General features: G+C 30.2%; 1 long non-coding RNA gene across 1 annotated transcript; it reads right to left on the bottom strand.

Moving 5' to 3' along the window:
- Positions 1 to 6,959: 6,959 nt before the first annotated feature.
- LOC145330706 (uncharacterized) lies at positions 6,960 to 8,328 on the bottom strand. The gene is made up of 3 exons (XR_013883558.1): positions 8,244 to 8,328; positions 7,773 to 7,939; positions 6,960 to 7,445 (listed from the first exon to the last, which is right to left on the bottom strand). It is a non-coding gene; the product is annotated as an uncharacterized LOC145330706 (long non-coding RNA).
- Between the last annotated feature and the right edge of the window lie 6,724 nt (positions 8,329 to 15,052).

Genomic DNA, 15,052 nt, shown 5'->3' with positions numbered 1-15,052 from the left:
AAGGTTTTAATCTTATGATTGTACATTTCTATATTCGTAGAAAGCGGTTTATAATACAATGCTAGACATAGTTTTTTTCGTATTAATGAGAACCGGTTCCTGTCCACCGGATTCGAATGAATACGAGAAAAAACAGTTATAGGTTCTTGTTCTCTATAAAAAATTACATTAAATTTAGAAAAGGGGTTTTTCAATATCTCTGAAAACAACGGCACATTTTAGTGTAAATATTTCAAAAGATGCATATGATGCTTTTTTCTGGTAGAATTTTATGCCTTAAAGTGTTCACGAAGCTGGGAAAAAGTTGATATATGTCACTGATTAATGTTTTTTAAGAGTACTATTTTGAGAATTAAGTCTTAATTACTTCCCATTTAAGAATAAATCAAACTTTAAAAAAACGAATTTATTCCCTTGAAAACATTGATGTATTTTGTGTTTTATTAAACATATCTTAAAACCTATCAAAATCGACAAATAACAATCTTTTTGTTAAGGTTTACTTGCAAATTTAGAGTAGAATAAATTCTTTTGTTACATACATATCAAACTAACCAAAAAGGTTTATAATTTCTTTTTACGGGGAGATTAAACGATTTTTACCGATAATTGAAAAGATATTACCAAATATGGATATAAGGTCAGCTGATTTATAGTTGTCGATTGTAACATAGCATCCTCATTCTATCTCAATATTTACTACTTGCTAAAAAAGCTTCAAACTTCCATAAAAAGTTTAAATTTTAAAAATTAAAATTTTTAATGTATAATGTATAAATCGTTTTGGAGGGTGGTGGTATTCTCCTCCAAAATAGTTATAAACATTTCAAGAACTTATGACAAGCTACCCTGTAAAGGAGAACCATACTGGTTCAGCTGTTAGCAAGATCCTTTAGAACAGACAAACATACAGACATCCTGTTACATTATTATAACAATTCATATTTAGGATGTGTGTATTACTTAAATATAATTTATTTCCATGAACCAAAGTTTTTATTATAAGCGTTTTCTAAGATAGGCATTTGTTGAGTATAACCCCTCTCTCTCTCTCTCTCTCTCTCTCTCTCTCTCTCTCTCTCTCTCTCTCTCTCTCTCCCTCTCTCTCTGTTTTTCTTTCTCACACATTCAGATTTTTACCTGGGGGGTTAGTTGTTAAATAAATATTATTTAATGTATAAAAAGAAACCAAATCTAAATTTATATTTTTCTAATATTCAAAGGGATATAAAGGGCAGAAAAATAGCTTAAAACCAACAAACGACTTTTTTAATAAAAATAAAATAGCCTAAAACCTTTCCCAAAAACTATAAGAAGCTTCACTGTAAAAGTGAACCATATCGTTTCAGCGGTCCCTTCTCTACAGATAAAAAAAGCTTACAACTTTATAAATTAGGATATTGTTAAATCTTTTTATTTAAAACTAAACCCTTCTGTACGTAATTGTATGCAGGGAGGAAATGGATATTTGGCTTTTTATTACATTAGTTCCCAAAGTTAATGACATTTTGTTAGTTGGCTAATTAACTTTGAGGAATTTCATAGAATTTTAATTGGTTGGTTTATTACTTTGAGTGTCCAAATGTTTAAACCACCAAATATTGTTTACAAAATGGGTAATTTTGTGTATATTTTCATTGTGAATATCCATTAATTTATCGGCCATTGTCTTATGCCTTTAGTTCCCTGGTTAAGTAAGGTGTATAGATATGTGGGGGAAGTGGGGGTTTTAGGCAAATGAGTGTGTGTGTGTGTGTAGATAGGGGGGGGGGGAGTGGGCGTTTAAGCAGAATGAGTGTGTGTGGGTGTGTGTGTGTGTCAGGCTACGTAGGGAGAGTGGGCGTTTTAGGCAAAATAAGTGTGTGTGTAGATACGGGGGGGGAGTGGGCATTTTAAGCAGAATGAGTGTGTGTGGGTGTGTGCGTGTGTGTGTGTGTGTGTGTGTGAGTTAGGCAGGTATTTAGACAGATATTTAATTAAATTCGACACTTTACGAGGATTATTTTACATGATAAAATGCTTATTTTTATGTAAATACTATAGAAATGCGCTATATTTTATGCTGAATATGTGCAGCCAATAATATTTGTTTATTCTATTTAAACGTTTCAATTCTTAAATATCATTCTTTCTACAGATTTAAACAATTTTTCTTTTGTCCCTATACCTGCATAAACAAAGCGGTATTTGGTTAATGATTTTATAAAATAAACCAAACTTTTTCATTACATTTTAGAGGAAGTTCAAAGATAAATATTAATAGAGATATATTACAAAAAATATTTTCTAAGTATCAATTTTTTTGTTTTTATCTGCAAGCGAAGAAATGGTTTATTTTCTCTTAGTTTAATTCTTGCTCAGATTTTAACATTATTTTCATGTGGAAATACTCTCAGCATTTTAAACTGATTTTTTTCTAACTTAATTGAACTTTTAAGGCATAATTCTTTGAAAATTACTTAAAATATAAAAAAAGGTAGAAGAAAATGCATTTTGAAAAATTAAATTCCAATCACTTTAAGGTTGGTTTTTAAAAATTTATTCACTGGAAAACAACATCTTAACGCAGCCAATAAAATTTTCTACAAATTACACTTAAAATTTTATTTAAAATTCCCTCACTGAAAACAAATATTCAGTTTTTCTTTTTGTATAGATACTTAATAAACATAACCTTAAAAATTGGTCATGTTCGTTCAATACCACCCCTAATTTATTCCTATAATCCTTTAACCCTTACAGATCGGGGGGGGGGGGGGGTTATATTGACCCCCCCCCCCTCTAGTTTTTTCAATGTCATTTTTTTTTAGACAGAATAGAGACTTGTGACTTCATGACTTTTTAAGTTTAGTAATTATACATCGGCATGAGTTGATCTTATAAGGATATCTAGTCTGTGTCAGTCGTGGCGTCCGGTCAAAGTCGGTTAGGTGGCACCAAATTTAGAAAAAATTCTAAATAAATCTTAAATAAATTTTTTTTGGTGAATACTGGGATATAAATGAACATCTGAGAATAGTGGTGTTATGACCCTTTGACCGTTTGATCCCTTTCTGATCGATTTTATGACCTAAAATTTTGTGGTTCATCCTTGAGCAATAATAAACTTCTGTAAGTAGTGAGGTCATGACTGTTTGACCACTCCTTGACCGATTTTTGACCGATTTTCTATTTCCTACCTGTAATTTTGCCGTTTGTAATCTGCCAGCTGCCGAATTTCAAAACAGCTATAGACTAACCAAATTTTTTATGTAGTCTTTTATTGTGATCAGAAACAGATAAAAATAATTATTGGTGCCGCAAACCGCTGTTTTACCGCCGTAACAGCCGAAAATGGCGGTTTCCGTTATTTGCCGTTTATTGGCAATTGTCAGAAAAAGTAATTTTTTTGTTATAAAAAAATAAAAGTTTCACCTAAAATTTGGTGATCCTAGCTTTAAAATTGGCCGCTCCACAGCTGTTTTAATATTTAGCAGCTGGCCGCTAAAAAGCGGCTAAGGAGCGGTCTGGCCACTATGACTAGAAAAAGTAATTTGCTCTAAATATGCACTTGAACCACCAAATTTTTTTATGTCTCTAACTGTAACAGGAGCCGAGATAGAGGGGGGGGGGGTCAAATAGCCCCCCTCCCCCCCCAATCTATTAAGGTGAGAATTGGGGACCGATCTGTAAGGGTTAATTTGATTGACGATATATATGATTTGTAATGTTTTTATATAAAATTCAAACTTCAATAACTTTATTGAGTGTAGAGGTTTTTTTGTCAAATGAAAAGGTCTTTTTTTTACTATAACCTACGTTATTAAAAATGATTCTTTTACTGAAATGCATCCCAATCAAGTAAAGTGAAAAATGAAAAAAAACAGTTTTAAAAATGCATTTTGTGAGGAGCTAAAAGGCATTTCACTTTTAAAACTCATAAAGTTACTTTTCTAAATTAATATTGAAATACGATTTTTTATACATAATAGTTATTTTAATTTTTCTTGCACAACATTTTTCACATGAAGCATTTTTGGAAACTATGTACCTGTCATAGAGGCCACATTTTTAGAGATAATGAAAAACACCTTTTATAAATTTGATGTACTTTTATACAAAGAACAAGGATATATAATCGTTTTTTCTGTATTTCTTCTGGTTGTGTCAGAAAAACGGAATCACCGTGTATAAGGGTTGCTTGTTACAAATCACAAAAAATGATAATAAACATTTTGATAAATTATTTTGGTTAATGAAAAGAGAGTCATTCATAACAGCGACTTAATTTGGGACACCTGCCATATTCGGCAAGGGTGAGGTTATAATGAAGAGTTCTCATGAGTTAGAGGGTCAAGTCATAATGTACTTGAACATGAAGCCCTAGTGGCTATACAATAGTGTCTTCCGACTCCATGAATTCTTAGGTCCAAACTCTATAACCAATTAAATAAAAAATTAATGAGTATTACAAAACCTATAAGATCTTTAAATGTTATACCTGACGGACAGACTGTTACACTTGGATAAGGAACCTCATGTTTAGTGGCTGGTTCAACATATTCAGCTAAAGGTCTGGAGTTCCAACCTTTTAAAGTAACACTTAGCTGATAGTAGGTGATGATAGCAAGAATGATGAACACTGTCCACCAAAGCATTGATTTGACACTCTCCTTTGTTATCATTTTAGTACTATTTAACAATTTACTCCATATCTAATTTCATGATAACAAACCCCTTTTTGAAAATATAAACTTAGAGCTTTCTTAACTTACTGAAAAAATTACTGTGAAATATTGTTTAATTTCAGGCATTTACATGCATATGTATCTTAGTCAATAATCTATAATCAATAAACTGCACAAGGATAGGCATGTAATTAGTTATAAATGTCTATTTGACCATGAGTGGTAATTTTTTCTTCTTCTATTCATTACCCATTTCAATTTCACAACTTAGACAAGGCAGGAATTAAGGTCTAAATGATTTAAGCAATGTTAGAAACAAAATAAAAGCTTACTTAAATCATGATTGAAATTATTCAAGTTGATTAGAGACCATGTGTTTGTATTTATGATTGGTATAATTCTAAAAATTTTCTTAGAAATTTATATTTCATAATGAATTAAATAAGAGCTTTTGCATGGTTATTTATTGAAGTTCTTTACAAAAAATTATAATAATGGCCCATTACTGTAATATGCATTTATTTTGTATAAAAGAACTGTTAATCAAATACATATAAAACATAATTTTATGACGTAAATCATTATTGTCATTAACTGTTTTAACCCTATTCTGGGAGCCATGGTAGTTGCTCCAAATCTTCAATATTCTGGGGGGAGGAAGAGGAGGGCTTACATTCTAACCATTCTGTGCAGAAAGAGAAATTTAAACAAACTCTAAAATGGCTTTTGTAAGCTTATTATCAAAGTTACTTTGAGTTTGGAGCAAAAAAGGAATGAAGAATGTGATTTTGTATAATGTAGAAAACCTTGATAAATACAACAAGATTTATTCGGATTTTTATATGGCACCTGTGGCTGCCAGGATTTCAATATCAAGAAAAAAGTAGCATTTGAAAAGTCAGAAAAATTTTAAACTGTATCAGTCAAATTATTAAAATAAGAGACAAAAACTTTTGAGGGGGACAAAGGGTTAATATGATACAAATTATATATGTAATATTTTATTTCAAAGAACCAAATTAAACATTTTATAACAAAAAAGAATTATTACATTCAGAATTAGCAAATCTATATCCAATTATCATGAATAATTCAGTACAGTTGTAACGTATAATAAGTCTGTTGTTATTTTTTATGTCAAGTTTTTTGGCCAAACAAAATCTACTTCACAGATCTGCATTTTAAGACAAATGAGAAGGACATAGAGACACAGATAAGGATAAAGAGAATTAGGTGGATAGAACAAATGCTTGAGATGAAAACCTACTGGTAAGCGCAGCAGGGGTAAACCCAGGACAACTTAAAGATTACAGAATTGGAGCTGGAAAAGATGAAGATGACAGGGTAAGAAGCAGAAGAGCTAGCTGAAGACTGTAACACCTTGAGACATGTAGTGGCCGAATTTGCTGAAACTGCTAGTTGCGTATAAGTAGGTATTTTTATTAAGAATTCTTTTTTTTTCTATTCATTTTTCTTCCTCTTTATTGCTATATATATCACTCTGCCCATTTTTTCAACCATTTTTTTGTTTAGCTTCTCATAAACTTTGTCATCCTTGTTTTAAAAATATTTAAAATAGGGAAGGGCTTATATCAAAAACATTTATTAGAATTTAAAGCAAAGATAGATACATATCTAATGTGCATTATTTTTAAAGAGAAAAATAAAACTATATGAAAAAATACAGTTAGTAGTTTAAAAAGCATCTAAAAATCAATGTGTTTATAGATCATATAAAGTGGTTTGGTTAGATTTTGTTCTTTTAAATTGAACAGATTTTATTTGAAAACTTTTATAACAAGAAAGTCAAAAAAAAAAAAGAGGGGGGGGGGGAGCAAAGCAAAATCACCCTATTCCAAAACGTCAATAATAATCAAGCTTCTTTTTGCCTCATCTCACAAGTTGGTAGATTTAGACATATTAAAACAAAGCGTGCACATAATTTTTAAAAGGAATCTACTCTGTATTTCAAAATGTCCATCTGTCTGAAACATTGAGGAGGAAACATGATTTTCATGGCTCTCTTGAAATAGACAGAGGAATTATTTTGTGAAGATATAATTACCACACAGTATCAAGTATACAAAATGCTTTATATGTTAGTCATTCAGTCATGCTACAAATGATATTAAAATCAAAAATATAAAATAGAAACCAGTTTTGTTAGCGTCCAAGGGTTTGTTAAAGGCATGGGCTAAGAAAATTGGTATTAATTTCAAGATATTTATTTTATTATTCACAAGAAGAAGTATACACAATGATACAATACTTGATTTTTCGGTATGGCTCAGAACAAGTTCTAATCCAGCAGTTATTCACCAAATTTGATGCCATAATGGAATAGTTCTTTCTCGCATCATATTATAAACAGCTTTCCGTGGATATAAAATGTACAATTATTAGATTAAAACCAGTTTTTTAGCCCCGAGATGCTGAAGGCAAAGGCTAATCAACTGTTTTTTAGCCCTGAGATACCGAAGACAAAGGCTAAAAAAACTGGTTTTAATCTTATTTTTTTACATTATTATTTGTAGAAAACTGGATATAATACGATGTTAAACATAGTTTTTTCATTTGAATGGGAACTGGTTTCGATTGAATATTTTATTTCAATGTGCAAAGATAAGAATAGGTGAACATGTCTTACATAAAGATACTAAAGTAATTTCATTATACTTTGACATCATTTTTTAGCATAATGACACATTTCAGATATTTTCTGAATGATCCAGAATAGAGAATCTACCAAACCAATGAAAGAAAACCCAAGAAACAAGCCTAAAAAGAAGAATGTCAAGAAATTGTTTAACTTTTCCCTGTTTAAAAAATTGAAGGACTAATCCTGCCATCAAAAAAATGTAAAATGTTATTAAAGCATAAAATAATACAGGATAAATCTTTTACTTATAAATTTAAAAGATTTAGGACATCTTTGTTATTTTTAGATTTTTCAGATAATTCAAGGTCCTATAAGTTCAAGACCAATATCACAACTTTCATAAAGATACTGATATCATAAGACTTTTTGTATGCTAATATAGGTATGGCATTTGGTAAGATTGTCTAATTATTCTATTAATAAGTGATGAGAAAAAATCAATTTACCTATAAGCCCACCAGCTGATCCAACCTTATCACCAAAAGAGATTCTCTCTACAACTCTAGTTCTCATGAATGTGGTACTTCTAAAATCCATGTGAAGAAGAGCAAGGTTAGTGACCCTCTGTTTCAGTTTGCCATAAATTCCACATGTTGAACACTGAGTTGTTGACCTAGGATAGATAATATGAATAGATAGTCATCAATATAACACAGAATAGTGAAAATAGGAAAATTCTATTTGCTATCAAATTTGTTGGTTTATAAGCAATTTAATCATATGTGACTAAATATAAGCAAAATACTTTTTTTGCTAAAAATACAGTTTTTACTGGATTATTAATTTATTGACTGTCTAGAGTAAAAACTAAATTTGTAAGATAAAATATGCTAGGTGATATGAAAAGATTAAACATGTCAAAGAATAATATATGAATATCCATTGGCTAATTGACTATTCCTGTTGATTAGACTTACATTTCCATAAGTATGTCCATCATTTCAACATCTCCAGTGATATTGTCTATCTGTCTGTGAAGCTTTCTTCTTTTGCCTAAATAAAAAATTATCAACACAGATAGCCATACCTTAAGATATACATAAATGGTGATGGCTCCTTAAACCTTTCAGTTTGTCAGAGAATAATCTAAGTGAAATACTGTTTACATACCTAGCACTGCATCACGAACATAGGGAAACAGAAATTTATCTTTTCCAAATTCTTTAATTTGAGAATCATTTCCCCAATCAAAGTTAGGGATGTTTGTAAGATCAATCAAATTTTGGTTTGGTTTTTCAGTCAGTGTTCTGTCCTCATTTCCAACACCGGGAATATAATCAGTAGCTTCACAATCTGGATAACAATTACATGCTGGACTATCCAAGTTTGTAAAGTCCAAAACTTCATTTGTTGAAGCCAGTGCTTGTTCATAGCATTTGTTTCCAAAGATGTTGCAAATTGTTGTGTTTTCTTTTCTAAATGAAACAAACCAGGGTAGGCACTTGCATAATTCAAAAATCCTACTCAATTTGCATTCAAAAATGCATTGTGCTTGTGTGTATACAGAAGAATACAGAGAGTTTTTGGATTCAGATTTGAATAAACACCGTCTTGTTTCAACATTGTACTGGTTTATTAGTTCAGGATCATACAATTTCTGCTTGATGTCAAACTCAAGGATATGTTCATTGATGAACATATTATCTCTTAGCCTAGCACTATTTACTACAAAACTTCTTTTAAATGGAGAATGAAACATTGGAAATTCTTCTTTATTGTGCAGCAAAACCAGAAAACTATTCAAATTTTTTTCAAGAATTGTATCTTCATGTTCAGTTGTACCTAGTGTATCATCTCTTATGCTTCTAACTTCTCTGTTATATTCAGGATGAAAGAAAGCAAATGAATCAAACATATATGACATTCCTTTTTTAAACTTTTTGTAGACTCCTGGTGGTGGACTTGTGTTGCTCTGAAAAAAAATTTAATTATATACATCAATATCAAAATCAATACATCCCAAGAATTATTACCTTGTCATTAAACTCAATTGTAGTGCAAATTCCAATATCTGTCACACGTTGGTATGCATTCTTACATAGATCATATCCATACTGCTTTGAATTGAAGTCAGGTGAAATATTTTCATCCAGTTTTTGAGCTTGTTTACCTTGTCCACAGAATGGAACTAGCCAACTTCCCTCTGAACTATAACAACAAAAAGGGTTTGGTCCAGAAGGAAAATATTGGATTTTAAGCTTCACTGATTAAAACACATTGTAGTTAATGCATAAAAATGATAAATCAAATTACAATTTAAAAAAAAAAATTATTTAATGAACTAGTGGCTACGACCCTAGAGGCCTCTAGTGGCATTTAAATGTTTTTTTTTTATTTTAAATATCTAATTTGAGAAATAATTTGTCTATGTTATCAGCTGTTAAATTCATGTCTCTAAGCAGCGCGACTACGCTAACAACAATATGCGGCAAAAATATTTCAAATTTTTTTCAATTTTATTTTGATTTTCTTGGGAGTGTGGTGGTACCCTCCCCCAAAATAGTTATAAACTTTCCCGGGCCCTATGAGAAGCTACCCTGTTAAGGAGAACCTGATTGGTTTAGCGGATAGCACGATCCTTTGGTACAGACACACAAACAGACAAACATCCTGTTACTTTTGTATAAGGATTGTTACTTTTTCAGCATGTTTTTAAAAAGGATTTAGAAAACATTGTAATTTGAGCTTCACTGATTAAAACACATTGTATTTAATGCACAAACGATAAATCAAATTACAATCTTTAAAATGAATATAGTTAGTGTGTTAAAATAACTACTTAAAGGACAAGCTAGTCAAGAAAAGTTTAATATCTACAAAGCAAACAAGATCAAGGACAAATTAGATTAATTAAATGTATATTTACTTGTACTCAGATGGATGTTGTACATAGTACAAAAGCTTCTGAAGTTCCTGGTTTGTAAGGATTTGTTTTTGTATAATAGCAGAATTTTTACAGAAACTCTTACAAGTGTCCATAGGATCAACACATGGATCTTTAAACTCCATGTGAATGTTCTGTATAGTAACCTCAAACTCAGTCTGAAGACAGATTTTCTCACTCTCAGTTAAACTCCACCATGTATTTGTTGTAACCAAATCTTTAGTCATAAGTCTTCCATTCAGTTGGGCCTGTCCTGTTAAGAAAAAATTGATTTAAATTTCTAAGGAATAGTTCTCTTTAAATATTCAATTATACAAATTATATTATAATAATTATATATCTTTAAATGTGTCCTAATCAGCTAGATTCTATAAATATCATATTCTTGGAAAAAACTCAATTTATCACTACTCTAAGTAATTTAAATATATATGTAAAAGAAACCTGTAATAAGAAAAATATCTACTGCATCTATTACACTCCAAGTAATTTCTGGATCTTGGGTAATGTTTCTCAGTATCATTACAAGAAAATCAGATATTTCTTGCTTTGTTTGCTGGCTTATCTTAGGAGATAAAACTTCATATCCTACTGATCCATCTAAGGGTTTTCTCATTAGAGGAACTAAAAAGTCACCAAGGTTTTTAATTGCTGAGAAATCCATGTTTTCAAGCATTTTTAGCACAGTGAATTGGTGTATTAAAGTGTTATTCATTTTTGGATCTAAATCATATCTCAATAGTTCCTTAATAAGAAAATGTTGTATCATTTGCTTTTTTAATTACTTTTCTAATACTAAAAATATATTTATAATATCAAATAAATTTCAATTATTATTACTTTCATATTGCTGGGTACATTCAAAGTTGCATTTGGCATTCTGATAAATGCTTCTTCTAAGTTATCTTCTCTTTGATTGTTCCTCTTTTTTCTTTTCAAAAAATCCAAGAATGAAGGAGAATATGTTGTTGTTGTAGTAAACTCAGTTTCATCTTCATGCAAGTACTAAAATAAATCATCAAAATATGGTATCAAAACAAATAGATTACTTAATTTGAATTTTCAATAGTTTTAAATTAATATTTATGTTTTGATTTAAAATTCAATAATAAGCTAAATTTACTATCAAACATAATTGGCTGCATTTAATTTACAGTTAGAACAAATAATGACCTGTAATACTCTTTCCATAGCAGATTCTTTGCTTGGATTTTCTATAATGTCCACAATGACTGCATCAATCATTGGAGACAACCATTCAAAAATATTCATGTACTTTGAGTAAAGCAATATTTTATAGTTGTTCAAGGGTAGAAAGGGAGATCCGGGACTTTGATAATCAATTAAAAAGTCATCATAGTTTAGATACTCCTTCAACTCTTCAATGAGTTCTAATGTGTCATTCTTATATGTCTCGGTAATCAATTTTCTTGATCCCATTGTAAACAAGTATTGAAAGAAATTGCACAACTCTCTAAATATGTTAAGTTGTATTATATTCCTAATATTATGGGGATAGCACAAACCTTACCTGTTTTCCAGGTATTCCTTCAATCTTCTGCAATATCCAAGTTCCATTTTCAAATCTCCGTAACCTTGAACAAGATATCCAACTTTCAGCCTACAATTATATTTGAATTAGGGAAAATTCTATGCTAAGGTTAAATTCAAAGGTTTTTTTCACCTCAGAAATGTTTTGTATGATCTCTGAAGGTGTTCTCTGTAGATTGGTTTGAATTCCATTTCATTGAGAAACTTTTGAAGTCCTGACCATATTGTTATCCCTAAAAAAGATCATTGTTGATAATTAATTTGAGTGTTGGTTATCTTGTTACAATTCACAATAAATGATGATAAACATTTTTTACTTTAAAAATATTTTGATTAATGAAAAATACACACTTGTCGCTGAAAGGAAAAAGCAGTTTTGTTGAAACAGGCTCTCCGAGATTATTACAGATTCTGATAAATACATATATAGACTAATGAAAAAAGAAAAAAAAGAAATCAGAAGTGCTCATTCTTGGGAGAAAATACAGGAAAAAGATTTTTGCTATTTTAAACCTAAAATTCACATTGGCATACCTGTAATAAAATATACACACATTTTAAACATGTCATTGTTCAGCACCTAATCTTTTTAAAAATAATGGGTTGATTTTGTTAATGAAAACTTTTTTTCAAATAACTGAACTAAATAATCACTATAGATCTCAATTAGGCACTTTCTTTCATGGACTAAATTATTTTTTTCAATCTTGTGTCATAAGTTTTTATAATGTTTACATTAAAAAAATTAGCTTGATATTTTTAAAAATAATCTCATAGCTTATAATTTAAGTGCTTTAGGGGCTTTTTTACCCCCACAAGCCCCTAGAAGGAAAGTGCCAAAATTAAATTTTTAAAGTTTTACAGGTAGATCCAATCATGGGGGACTGCCATTTACACATCCAGCAAATTTACAGTGGATGTATTTTCGTCAGTGCAATGGATGTATTTATAACAAACTGAATTTTTATTGTATAAATGACAGTAAAATCGATTCTTATGCCATAAATACATCCAACACTGGCATTTATACATCCATAGAAATTTAATGTAAAGTAATAAGAAACTAAACACTTGTATATTATTTGAGTGATAATATATTTTTCAGGTTAAAATAAGAAGCATTATACAGATTTAAACTATAATATATCTTTTTTATTAAATACAAATAAACAGTTAATAAATCAACCAGTAAATAAACTACGTACAAAGATGGATAAAGTTGTAAACTATAGAGTAGCTTCTAAATTAAGAGAATTGAGATAGTTTGAATTTATAGAAAAATTGGGGATAGGAGAAAAATATTAGACGGAGTAATAGGGGAAAGGGTGTATAAAGGCTCATTCAAAAAGCATATTTTGAATCTAATCTAAATAAGCAGTGATATAGGAATAAGACAAGTACATTAATTTTACCCACATCTTGCCTAAAAGTCCAAAATTCATCAACTATGAAAGGTAAATCTTATAATCAGCCATGGATTCTTCAATAGGTATATATATAGGTCTGTTAAAAGCATAATGTACATTTAAAGAATATTACTCCTTGTGTTTAAAATACACTGCATAGTTATATTTTATTTTTTTTATTATATATTCTTCTGAACATAATAGAAACTTTTTGTTTTCCAAACTATTTATCCCTTTCTTACACCTTACCTTAAATAAATCTCACAACCCTATTTTAGATTTTTTTCTACAAAATTTACAAGGCTTAGTCATATCTACTATATTTTAATTAAGATTTATTTTATCGAATGTTTGTATTTTTTTCATTGAAACAATGAAATGTGTTATTTAATCCTTAGTTTTTTCTATACTCAAAGATTTTTGTCTTATTTAACTTAATTGTAATTTAATGTAACTAAGAACTTATAATGTAGTATAGCATAACTTGATATGTTTAAACTTAAAATGCTTAAAGCTAAACCTAATAAAGACCAATAATTCAATATAACTTGAAGTTGTTCATTTTGTTGTTATTGTGGTAGTCGGACAGACGGATAGACCTTTCCTAGAGTATGCTATGCTCCGTGTCTACCGCTAACACCAAGACGCTAATCCCCGGCTTATCACAATTCTAGCCAGCCCATTTGGCCATTGTTTGATCATCAGAGAAAGCGGTCAACTTATCCACCGCTGATAAAGGGAGGGAGTTGCCCCTCCCCTCTACATGTTCCAGTAACCTACCCTTTTCCGGGGGACGTCTACCTTACCCCCCTACTGGAGCCTACCCCTCTACTGTTCACCTGGCTGGGGCTCCCCCATCTCCTCTACACCCCTTCTCTACCTAACCCATTTGTAATCTGTTTTGTATATAAGCTATTAACTTGTTGTATGTGTATTCAGTTCAAATATATCTTTCAAACAGTAACTACTTGTAGTACTTTATTGATAGAATCCTCGAGGCTAGGGGCTCTTTTGAATCAAACTCGCGTTGTAGGGTTGAAACGCTTCACCCTACCACAGTTATAACTGAAAAGGAAAGAAGTATTAATGTTTTGTAGGGAGCTTCTTGTGAAAAAGGGAAGTAAATAGGGGGAGAGTAACTTAAATTGGGCAAGAAAATAAAAACCTATACATACTGTACAAAATCTAATTAAAGGGACTGTAAACGAGAAAATTTCTTATCAGAATATCAAACCTTAACATCATCTCATTCATATAATCTAAAAGATACGGAAAACTGTCTCTCCTTTCCTTAAAAAACGGCTTTTTTCCGCCGATTTTTATTATGTCCAAGATAGGGGAAAAAAATTTCGTACTATATAAATGTGCAGTTAATTGTTTTTTTTCCTTCTATAGCTAAAACTAAACTTTTTGAAATAGTTCTCTATTTTTCCTAACTGTTAAGCTGACTTTTAACATAATCCTTGCTTTAAACAAATGTATAGTTACTTAGAAATTGATAAAATAAGCAATATTTTTTATTGAAAACCAAATACAATAACAAAGCTAGAAACAGGTTTTTTTATTAGTATCCAAGTAACTTTAGTTGGACCATCTCTCACCCACCTTTAATTACAAAATTGTAAATATAAAGGTGCAATATTTCTATATAAACAGTTTGATAAAAATTTAAACTAATCTCCTAAGTGGGCTATTTATTGTCCAAAACAATAAAATGGATATTATTATTTTAAATAACCTAAGAGATTCAACCCTTTGTAGACAGTTAGGTATTTTTTTGTCAATAATACGAATTTATAATATAACTTGATTACCTAACTACTACGTTATTAAAAAACTAATTGGCAATTTTATATCATAGAATAAATCCTTAACAGTAAGTAAA

The sequence above is a fragment of the Acartia tonsa genome, chromosome 10 (genome assembly GCF_053477335.1).
Source record: "Acartia tonsa isolate MP-2025a chromosome 10, ASM5347733v1, whole genome shotgun sequence".
Taxonomy (NCBI): Eukaryota; Metazoa; Arthropoda; class Copepoda; order Calanoida; family Acartiidae; genus Acartia; species Acartia tonsa.
Note: the sequence above shows the minus strand (reverse complement) of the source record. Positions and strands in the feature narration are given on the sequence as shown.